The 10,386-nt window shown below is 39.1% G+C and overlaps 1 pseudogene across 1 annotated transcript; it reads left to right on the top strand.

The window, feature by feature from the left end:
* The first annotated feature begins 1,024 nt into the window (after positions 1–1,024).
* Positions 1,025–1,758, top strand: LOC308260133 (small ribosomal subunit protein uS12-like; annotated as a pseudogene). The gene is made up of 2 exons: positions 1,025–1,292; positions 1,478–1,758. The product of its transcript is annotated as a small ribosomal subunit protein uS12-like (transcript).
* Positions 1,759–10,386: the final 8,628 nt, after the last annotated feature.

Raw genomic sequence — 10,386 nt, 5'->3', positions numbered from 1 at the left:
GGGTAAACAGAGACATAAAACTTCTCATACCTCCAGGCAGTCTTGACTTAAGCATTGAACTTTGTCAGGAGCTTTGTTCCCTTTTTATTTGAACAATCTTTGGGCATGTAATTATGAGGTTGCCGACTAGTATGCATAGTAAAAAAAAAAAAGTTCAGATTAGTGAACTTCTTTTGCACTTAAAGAAACACTCTTTATTTTTCCAGTGTAATTCCAAAAAGACTCTGGTAGAAATAATGTTCTTGTTGGGTTATTTAAAATTCTTGTTGTAAAATAAGTTCTTTTTCTGTCCTCAGACACGTTAGACCAAATAAATTAACAAGAATCATGCTGATGCTTATAATAAAATATTGTGCTCTAAATAATTTTTATGTTACCAAAATATTATTTGAATACTAATAATGATGTTGTTGAAATAATAAAAAATATGGTTTTTCTGCAGTGGCTACTTTTCATGGGAAATTGAAAATTAATCCACTTTAATAACTGAATATGTGTTTGGGGTGGTTCAATGGCTTTTTTGCTTTTGTGGTACTATGTGGTTGAACCCAGTGCTGCTCTACCTCTGAGCTGTACACCAGCCCTATTTTATTTTTTGTGGTACTGGAAATTGAACCAAAGCATTCTATCTCTGAGCTACACCCCCATACTGACCTACCTTTCTTTTTTCTTTTTCTTCCTTTCTTTTCAATAGTTGCTCTAGGTTGATAACCTTGAACCTGTGATCTTCCTGTCTCAGCCTTACAAGTACTGGGATTACAAATGTGTACCATCATGCCTGGCTCATGAGATTTTATTTATTTATTTATTTATTTATTTATTTTGCATGTCTGGGGATGGAACCCAGAGGCATTTGACTTCTAAGCTACACTCCCTACCCTATTTTTTATTCTTTATTTTGAAACCGGGTCTCACTGAGTTACAGAGGGCCTCACTAAGTAGCTGAGGCTGTCTGCGAACCGCGATCCTCAGGTCTCAGCCTCCCAAATGCTGGGATTACAAGAGTGCGCCTCCACGCCCGGCATGAGATTTTTTTTTTTTTTTTAATCTGTATTTCCAAGCTATCTATGACTTTAAAGAAAGCATTTCGGGGGCTTCTCGAGGTGACCTGTGCTTTTGATACTGGCAGGATGGGCAAGTGTCACAGTCTTCATACTGCCAGAAAGCTCTGTAGCCATTGACAGGACCAGAGTAGTATGATAAACAACATAAGAAAGCCCATTTGGGCACAGCCCTGAAGACCAGTCATATTAGAGGTGCTTCCCACACAAAGGGAATTGTGTTGGAAAAAAGTAGGGGTTGAAGCCAGGCCCCATGGTGCATACTTGTAATCCCAGTGCTTTGGAGGCTGAGATAAAGAATGGCAGGTTCAAGGCCAGCTTCAGCTACTGAGTGAGACCCTTTGAAACTTAGTGAGGCCCTATTTGGCTCAGAGGTAGAATGCCCCTGGCTTCAATCCCCAGTACCATACAAAAAAGTGGGGTTGAAGTCAAACAGCCAAATTCTGCCATCAGGAAGTGTGTCTAGCTGATTAGGAACAGCAAAGGAACCACAGCCTTTGTACCTAGGGATGGTTGTTTGAACTTCATTGAGGAAAAGGATGAAGTTCTGGCTGCTGGGTTTGGTGAGAAAGGTCATGCTGTTGGTGACATTTCTGGAGTCTGCTTTAAGGTTATTAAAGTGGGCAGTGTCTCTCTTTTGGTCCTTTACAAAGGCAAGAAAAAAAGACCAAGAGCATACCAGCATATATTTCAATGATGAAAACATAGTAGCAATACATTTTAATATCCCCCCAAGGCATCTCTTTTTATCAAATAAATGATGCATTTTAAAATGACGAAATTTAGCCGGGCGTGGACAGGAGGATTGCACAGTTTCGAAGCCAACCTCAGCTACTTAGTGAGGCTCTCAGCAACTTAGTGAGACTCTGTTCCCAAATAAAAATACAAAAAAGGTCTGGGAGTATATCCCATAGGTAAAAAGGCCCTGGGTTCTACCCCCAGTACCACCAAAATAAAAATAAAATGACGAAATTTGTACTAGAGGCTTGGGAAACTAAGGCTGGACCCTTCTCAGGCCTGAATAACCATCATTAAAGGGTCCCAGTTATGATACCTTAATGTGATTATGTTCTACTTATTTATTCCCAAAGCTTTTTTTCTTTTTCCTTCCTTCCTTCTCTTCTTTCTTTCTTTCTTTCTTTTTATTTCTTTCTTTTTTGTGGTACAGGGGATGGAGCCCAGGAGCATTCTGCCTCTAAGCTATACTCCCAGCCCTATTTTTTATTCTTTATTTTTGAAACAGGGTCTCATTGAGTTGCAGAAGGCCTCACTAAGTAGCTGAGGCTGTCTGCGAACTGCGATCCTCCTGTCTCAGCTTCTCAAATGCTTGGATTACAAGTGTGCGCCACCACGCCCTTTTTCCCAAAGCTTTTTGGTGAGAATCAGACTGGGAGGTAAAGTAAGAACATTTTATTATTCATTAACATTTCTGCATAAATGAACCTCATCGCTGATACTGAGATTATAATGATAAAACTAAAGGAAAAAAAGAAAATTTGATCATCATCACAGATACTAGCCCTTTGGGTGGTGAGGCTGATAAATTGTTTGAAATTATGGTATTTGGTGTTCCTTTAATGGTAAACAACCTATTTGTATTTTTCCTGAGGGTCAGAAATCAAACTGGTAACAAGCATATATACTTGGTTGACCCACCCATAGTTAGCCTAAATAGCATTTTAAAGTATGTGAAAATCAGCAGGGTGTGGTGGCACATGCCTGTAATCTCAATATTTAGGAGGCTGAGATAGGAGAATCAAAGATTTGAAACCAACCCTGGCAAGACCTGGTTTCAAAACAAAAAATAAACCTGGGCTTGGAGGTTGAACGACCCTGGGTTCAATCCCTAGTACCAAAAGAAGAAGAAAATGTGAAAATCACTTCCTCAGTAAAAATGTTACAAAAAAAAAAGAATAGAAAAAAGTGTGTGTGTGTGTGTGTGTGTGTGTGTGTGTGTGTGTGTTCTTTGTAGTTCTTCATTCCTTGAGCTGAGAAAGCAGCTGTTCCCTTTTTCTAAGCCTTCTGGTTGTTGTACCTGGGCTTGTACAATTATTGGCAGTACCTGTCTGGGTGCCAGTAGGTTTGGAACCCTATTGTAGACATGTAAGATCAAGTTGTCTTTGCATGAACTCAACATTGTTTTTTTCCTCAGAGCAGTAACTGAGTTTTCATAAGGGTTGTGACCTTTCTATTGATCACCATAATGTTGCTGGTGATTGTCGGTTTTTATGGACTCAGTTAAGAAGCCACTTGCAGCTGGTGGGGTATTACACATCTGTAATCTGAGTAACTGAGAGGCGGAGACAGGAAGACTTCAGTTTAGGGATCAGAACGTAACAAGACCTGGTTTTAAACTTTAAGAAGGGTGGGTGAGGGGAAGCAAGAAACAAGAAATAGAGCGCCCCTGGGTTCAGTTCTGCAGTAACACACACACACACACACACACACACACACACACACACACACACACACTTCTATTTATTTGATGAATATTTGAACATGTAAAATTCAACCAGTAAGTAGAATGGGCCGGCTCTATTGCTTGCTTGCTTGCCTGCTTTCTTTCTTTCTTTCTTTCTTTCTTTCTTTCTTTCTTTCTTTCTTTCTTTCTTTCTTTCTTCTGGTGGTACTAGGAGGGAAACCCAGGGGCCTCCTACCTCTGGGCTATACCTCCCCCCCCCAGCTCTATTTTATTTTTTAATTTGGAAACAGGGTCTTGCTAAATTGCCAAAAGCCTCACTAAGTGGCTGAGGCTGACTTTGAACCTCTTGTCTCAGCCTCCCCAGTACTAGGATCACAGGTGTGTGCCACCACACCCAGTTTAAGGAAACTAAATTGGAAAAACTAGGATGCAGTCTGTGAACGCAGTTGCCCAGTGCAACACAGCTTTTCAGCAGCTCTTACGTGCATCTCTAGGTGCTGCTTGGAAAACTCATCGTACTTCATCTTAGGTGAGTCAGCACAGATAGTGATTTTGTCTATCCTGATGACAAAATAGATGCTTCTGTTCTTCATCCCAGAATCACTACTAATGTATGAAAGAATTTTGTTGATTTGTGAATGAGCTAAAATGGCAAAATTGGTAAAAAGGTGTATTTTTGTGGAAAGAAATATGACTTGAGACTGGTGTCCAGATTTCAAAAAGTCGGTAGGAAAGTGAATCCTATATCCTGTGAACTCAGAATAACACAGGATCTCAGCCCTCCAAGAAAGGGCAATCTATGAAAGAATTTCTTTGGCAAGGACTCCCTAGTCATGTGATTGGTAACTAGGCGCAGATCTTCTCAAGGCAAAGAAATTGTTCTAACTTCTTGGTGTGACTCACCAGTTTTTAATTCCAATATGCATAAAAGCAAAAGCTTTTATTTCTTAAATTTACTTATCTATAGTCCTTTGAAAACATGGTACTTAGCTGGGCATGGTGCACACCTGTAATCCCAGTGACACAGCAGGCCGAGGCAGGAGGATTTCAAGTTCAAGGCTAGGCTGGGAAAATTAGTCTGAGACCTTGGTCTGAAAATTAAAAAACAAAGAGGGGGTGGGGACATAGCTCAGTGGTAGAACACCCCTGGGTTCTAGCCTCAGTAACACCAAAACACAAACAAAAAGTTAAAGTTATTTTAAAATTCTTTTATTTTAAAGCCGGGCGTGGTGGCGCACGCTTGTAATTCCTGCACTTGGGAGGCTGAGACAGGAGGATCCCACAGGTTCTAAGCCAGCCTCAGCTACTTAGTGAGGCTCTCAGCAACTTAGTGAGACCCTGTTTCCAAATAAAATATAAAATAGGTCCGGGAGTATAGCCTGGAGGTAGCAAGCCCCTGGGTTCCATCTCCAGTACCACCACCACCAAAAAAAAAGAAATTCTTTCATTTTAAAAGAATCCACTTGAAATATGTTTTTTAGACTCTATCGTTTTTACACTGAGTGGACATTTTTGGCCCTGTATATGTTATGTCCTACTTTCTTGTGTATGCATAATTTACAGGCATGTGCCACAACTTAGAAACAGATAAGAAATTTTTCTATCATAAAACCATAGAATTTTTTTTTTTTTTTTTGGTGGTACTGGGGTTCCTGGAAACCTGTCTACCTCCAGGCTACACTCTCAGACCATTTTATACTTTTTAAATTTGGAAACAGGGTCTCTTAAGCCAGTGTGGCTGGCTTCGAACTTGCGCGATCCTCCTGTTTCTGCCTCCCAAGCGCGGGGATTACAAGCATGCGCCACCATGCTAGCTAAAACCATAGAATTATTAATGGCTATATGTGACCTTGGGAGGAAAGTAGCTGATTTTATATAGTAAAAAAATATTTTCCTTTTGTACTAACTGTAGTAGTTAATAAGTACTTACCTAAAGGTACCTCTTTACATACAGTTGAATAACCAGAAGATGATTCTGATCAGGAAAGAAGTTGCCAGGTAGTTTTCAGTTTGTTTTCCCCTTAAATTGATACTCTGCTATTCTAAAATGTTAGGTAATGCGTAGACTATACCCTCCACCTGAGAGAAAATTGTCCAGTAAAAGGATACAAAAGGCTAAATATGTTTATTCACATATCTCTTTCAGTATAATTATGGTTTTTTTTTTTTTTTAGTAGTTTCTGGCTTATAAGGATAAGTAATGTTCTTCAGTTTGTTTACATGAAAGAACCATGAGTTTCCAGGAGAAAATAAAGAGATAGTTCTTTTTTTCTTTTTGTGGTACTAGGGATTGAACCTAGGGGCATTCTACCTCTGAGCAACATCCCTAGCCCTATTTTATTTTATATTAATTGGAAGTAGAGTCTTACTAGTTTGAGATTCTCTCTACTTGCTGAGGCTGTCCTTGATCTGTGATCCTCCTGTCTCGGCCTCCCAACTACTGGGATTACAGGCATGTACCACCATGCCCAACAGGTAGTTATTTCTGAATGTGTAAAAATGTTTTTGATTTTGTTTTCTTGGTGGAATTAAGAGATGGGGGGTTAGAGAAATGTTGTTTACTTAATTTTGTAAGACTAGATTTGAATTCTTTGGTATCTTAATTGTCTTTCAATCACTGTGACAAAATACCAGAGATAAATAACTTAAAGGAGGAAAAATTGATCTAGGCTCACTGTTTCAGTCCATGGTCATTTGGTTCTGTTGTTTTATTGTTTCCGGACCTGTGTTGAGGCAGAACATCATGGTGGGGAAGGTGTGTGGCAGCTGCTCAGGAAAGGGAAAAAGAGCACCCCAGAGGGCAAGATATAACGGTCAAGGACACACCCCAAGAATACTTCCTCCAATTAGGTCCTGTCTCTTACAGTTCCATCATCTCCTAACAGCCATTAAATTATGAACCCATTAGCTGGGCACGGTGGTGCACGTTTATAATCCTAGTACTTGGGAGGCTGAGACAGGAGGATCTTGGTTTGCAGCCAACCTCAGCTACTTAGTGAGGCCCTCTGCAACTTAGTGAGACCTTGTTTCAAAATAAAAAAAATAGCCGGGCGTGGTGGCGCACGCTTGTAATCCCTGCGCTTGGGAGGCAGAGACAGGAGGATCGCGCAGGTTCAAAGCCAGCCATGCGCGCTGGCTTAAGAGACCCTGTTTCCAAATAAAAATGTAAAAATAGGTCTGGGAGTGTAGCCCGGAGGTAGAAGGGCTTCCAGCACCACCACCAATAATAATAATAATAATAATAATAAATAATAATAATAATAATAATAATAATAACAACAACAAAATAAAAAAATAAAAAATGGGGCTGGGGGTGTGGCTTGGAGGTAGAATCCCCCGGGTTCCATCCTCAGTACCACAAAAAGAATAAAAATAAATAAAAGCTATGAACTGATCAAGGGGTTAGCCCATTGATGAGTAGAGTTTCATGATCCAGTCACCTTCCAAATGTTCATCTCTCTGAACATTGTTCCCTTATGGACCAAATCTTTAATATATGAGCTTTTAGAGAATAATTTAGATTGGAGCCATAACATTTGATAATTAATAGAGAAACTTACACTTTAAAAAAGCACTTGTAAGCTGCAAGTGGTGGCACATGCCTGTAATTCTAGTACTTGGGAGGCTGAGACAGGAGGATCACAGATTTGGGGCCAGCATGTGCTAATTTAGTGAGACTCTCTTTCAAAATAAAACATAAAATAGGTTTGGAGGTGTAGCTCATAGATAAAACACCCTGGATACAATCCCTAAATACCCCCCCACAGAACACATGCACATGTCACTTTTTTAAAATTTTTTTTTAATTGGTGCATCAAATTCAAACATCTTATTGGGTAAAAAAAAACTTTTGTGTACAAACATGTACACATCGCTGATTTAACCCCTACCCAGTTCCCACCCCATTCCCTCCCCATCCCTCCCTCCCTGGCTTAGTGTTTTAGAGATTTTCCTCTTTCCCCCCTCCTTTCTCCTCCTTTAGGTTGTCTTGTTTGCTCCTCTATAGGATTTCCTTTTTCAAGAGTCCCTCCTATGACCCATTTCTCCCTAACTCTCACATATTAGGGAAAGCATCTGATTTCTTATTTTTTGTGACTGCACATGTCACTTTTAATTGTTGGATATTATAGAATTGAAGGCTCTTTAGAAAAAATTGGATTTAGGATATAAAAGCTTTTCTGACAGCAACTGCCCAATAAAATCATTTTTGAACTGTTCTTAATTGCACCTCCTATTCTCTCTTAAAGATTTCCTTAAAACGTTTTCTCTTTTTGTTGAGATTTGCGAATATTAGTTGGAAGTATAAAATGGCAAGAAAATACTCTGTTTTTAATATTGAGCTATAATATGATACTATAAGTCTGTAGTTTCTAGTATATTTTAAATCATTGCCAAGATCTAATTCCAGAATATTTTTATCACCCTAGATAAAAAACATGTGCCCTTTAGCAATTGTTCTTCATTTCTTTCTTTCTTCCCTTAGCCCTTGGCAGCTACTAATGTGTGTGTGTGTGTGTGTGTGTGTGTGTGTGTGTGTGTGTACTCATGTGCCTTACTGGGTATATTGAACCCAGGGGCATTCTACCTCTGAGCTATACCCCAAACACTTTTTATTTATTTGTTCTGAAATAGTGTCTTATCTAAAACTATAACAATTCTTTAATATTAACAAATATCTAATCAGTATCCAAGCCTTTCTGATTGGTTCATAATTATTTTTAATATCTTTTATATCAGGCTATAAATAAAGCCTATAAATCTTCAGCATTAATATGTTAAAGAAATTAGTATTTTTTTTCCTGTAGTTTTCCAGAGTCTGGATTTTGCTGACTGTCTCTCCATGGTGATATTTAACATGTTTCTCTGTCCTTGGTAATTCCTGGAAATTGGTCATCACATCTTGAGGCTGATTAGACTTGGTTTCATTTTTGGTAAGAACACTAAAAAGAATAGATCATAGGTGGAGTTGATCAGATGGTGTATGTCAGGTTGCCTCTCTCTTTGTGACATTAGCCTCTGATGATTTTTGTTTGCATTCATTGTGAGATCTATTACTTTATTAGGGTACAAAATGCTAACATTCCTCACCTACATTAGATTGACAATTTTGAAACAGAGTCACTTCTTTTTATTAACTATTTGATGGTTCAGTCAGGTAGGAAATTTTCTTTACATAGTACAATTCACTTCACAAAGAGGCTTATCTGAAAACTTCAGGTCAGAAGGGATGTTTTCCCACTAAAGTACTAAAGTACTTAATTCTAGCTTGTTCTACTTTTTCTTTTCTTTTCTTTTCTTTTTTCCTTTCTTTTTTTTTTTTTTTTTTTTTTTTGATACTGGGGATGGAACCCAGGGGCATTGGACCTTCGAGCAACACCCCCAGCCCTATTTTTTATTCTTTATTTGGAAACCGGGTCTCACTAAGTTATGAAGGGCCTCACTAAGTAGCTGAAGTCTGTCCCCGAACCGCGATCCTCCGGTCTCTACTTTTTTCTTTTCTTTTCTTTTCTTCTTGGTACTGGGGATTGAATCCAAGCGCATTCTATCTCTGAGCCACAGTCCCAGGCCTTTTTATTTGGAAACAGGGGCTCACAAACTTGCTGAGGCAGGCCTTGAACCTGCAGTCCTCCTGTCTTAGCCTCCCAACTACTAGGAATACAGGCATCAGCCACCACACCTGGCTTTGTCCTACTTTTAAAATCAGCCTATATTTGCAGGATGCAGTTATACAATGTGGTTTGATATAAATAGGTTTACAGTTAGTGGAAATTATTCAGTTCTAACAATCTTGAAGAGGACTCCACTGACAAAAATTCAGATGTTCAACAATCAGCTTTCCAAAGTTCAGCTGCATTTGACAAAAGCCATAAAATATTAAACTCTTTTCTGAAAAGTGATCAACTAAATAATTTATCAAAACAAAGGTTCAAGTCAGTTCAAGTAGTATTTTGGCAAGTACTCATCTCTCTTTCTGTTTAAGGAAACATCACAGGAGTGTATTGTGGCTTTGGAATCTGACAGGCAGGATTGAATTCTTTCATTTTCATGGTAAACATGAGCAAGTTATTCTACAGTATATGCATTCTACATATCATCCATTATATATGATAAGGGAATCAGGAATACCAGTGAATATTCTAAAACAGCATAGTTTCTGTTAGAGAATACATGCACATTTAGCAACAATCTTTCTTTTATTACTTTGGCTAGGACAGTGGTGAGATGAGGAATGTTAAAAATCGCCAGATCTAGCCGGGTGTGGTGGCTCATGCTTGTAAGCTTACAATCTTAGTACTTGGGAAGCTGAGACAGAAGGATTGCAGGTTTGTGACCAGCCTCAGCTACTTAGTGAGGCCCTCTGAAACTTAGTGAGACCCTGTTTCAAAAATAAAGAATAAAAAAGCCAGGTGCGGTGGTGGTGTATGCTTGTAATCCCAGCATTCGGGAGGTTGAGACAAGAGGATCACGGTTCACGGACAGCCTCAGCTACTTAGTAATGCCCTTTGCAACTCAGTGAGACTCTGCTTCAAAATAAAGAATAAAAAACTAGGGCTGGGGGTTTAGCTTGGAGGTAGAATGCCCCTGGGTTCCATCCTCAGTACCGCAAAAAAAAAAAAAAAAGAATAAATAAAAATAAAAATATAGTGCCAGGATTATGGCTCGGAAGTAGAATGCTGTTGGGTTCCACCCTCACTACTGAAAAAAGAAAATTGCCAGGCCTTGTTAATTATGAAATAGTAAAAAAAAAAAAAAAAAAAAAAAAATGCTATATGGAGAGCATGCTATGTGATGCTGAGGACAGCTGCATGTGGCCGGGTTTAGGCTTTAGGTCAGGGTTAGGTTTACTCAGGAGCTGGAAGTACACTGAGAAGCACGTGTAGGGAGAGAGAACGGGCCAAATGC

Source organism: Muscardinus avellanarius, assembly GCF_963383645.1.
Source record: "Muscardinus avellanarius genome assembly, chromosome: 3".
Classification (NCBI taxonomy): Eukaryota; Metazoa; Chordata; class Mammalia; order Rodentia; family Gliridae; genus Muscardinus; species Muscardinus avellanarius.
This window is presented reverse-complemented; position numbering and strand designations above follow the sequence as displayed.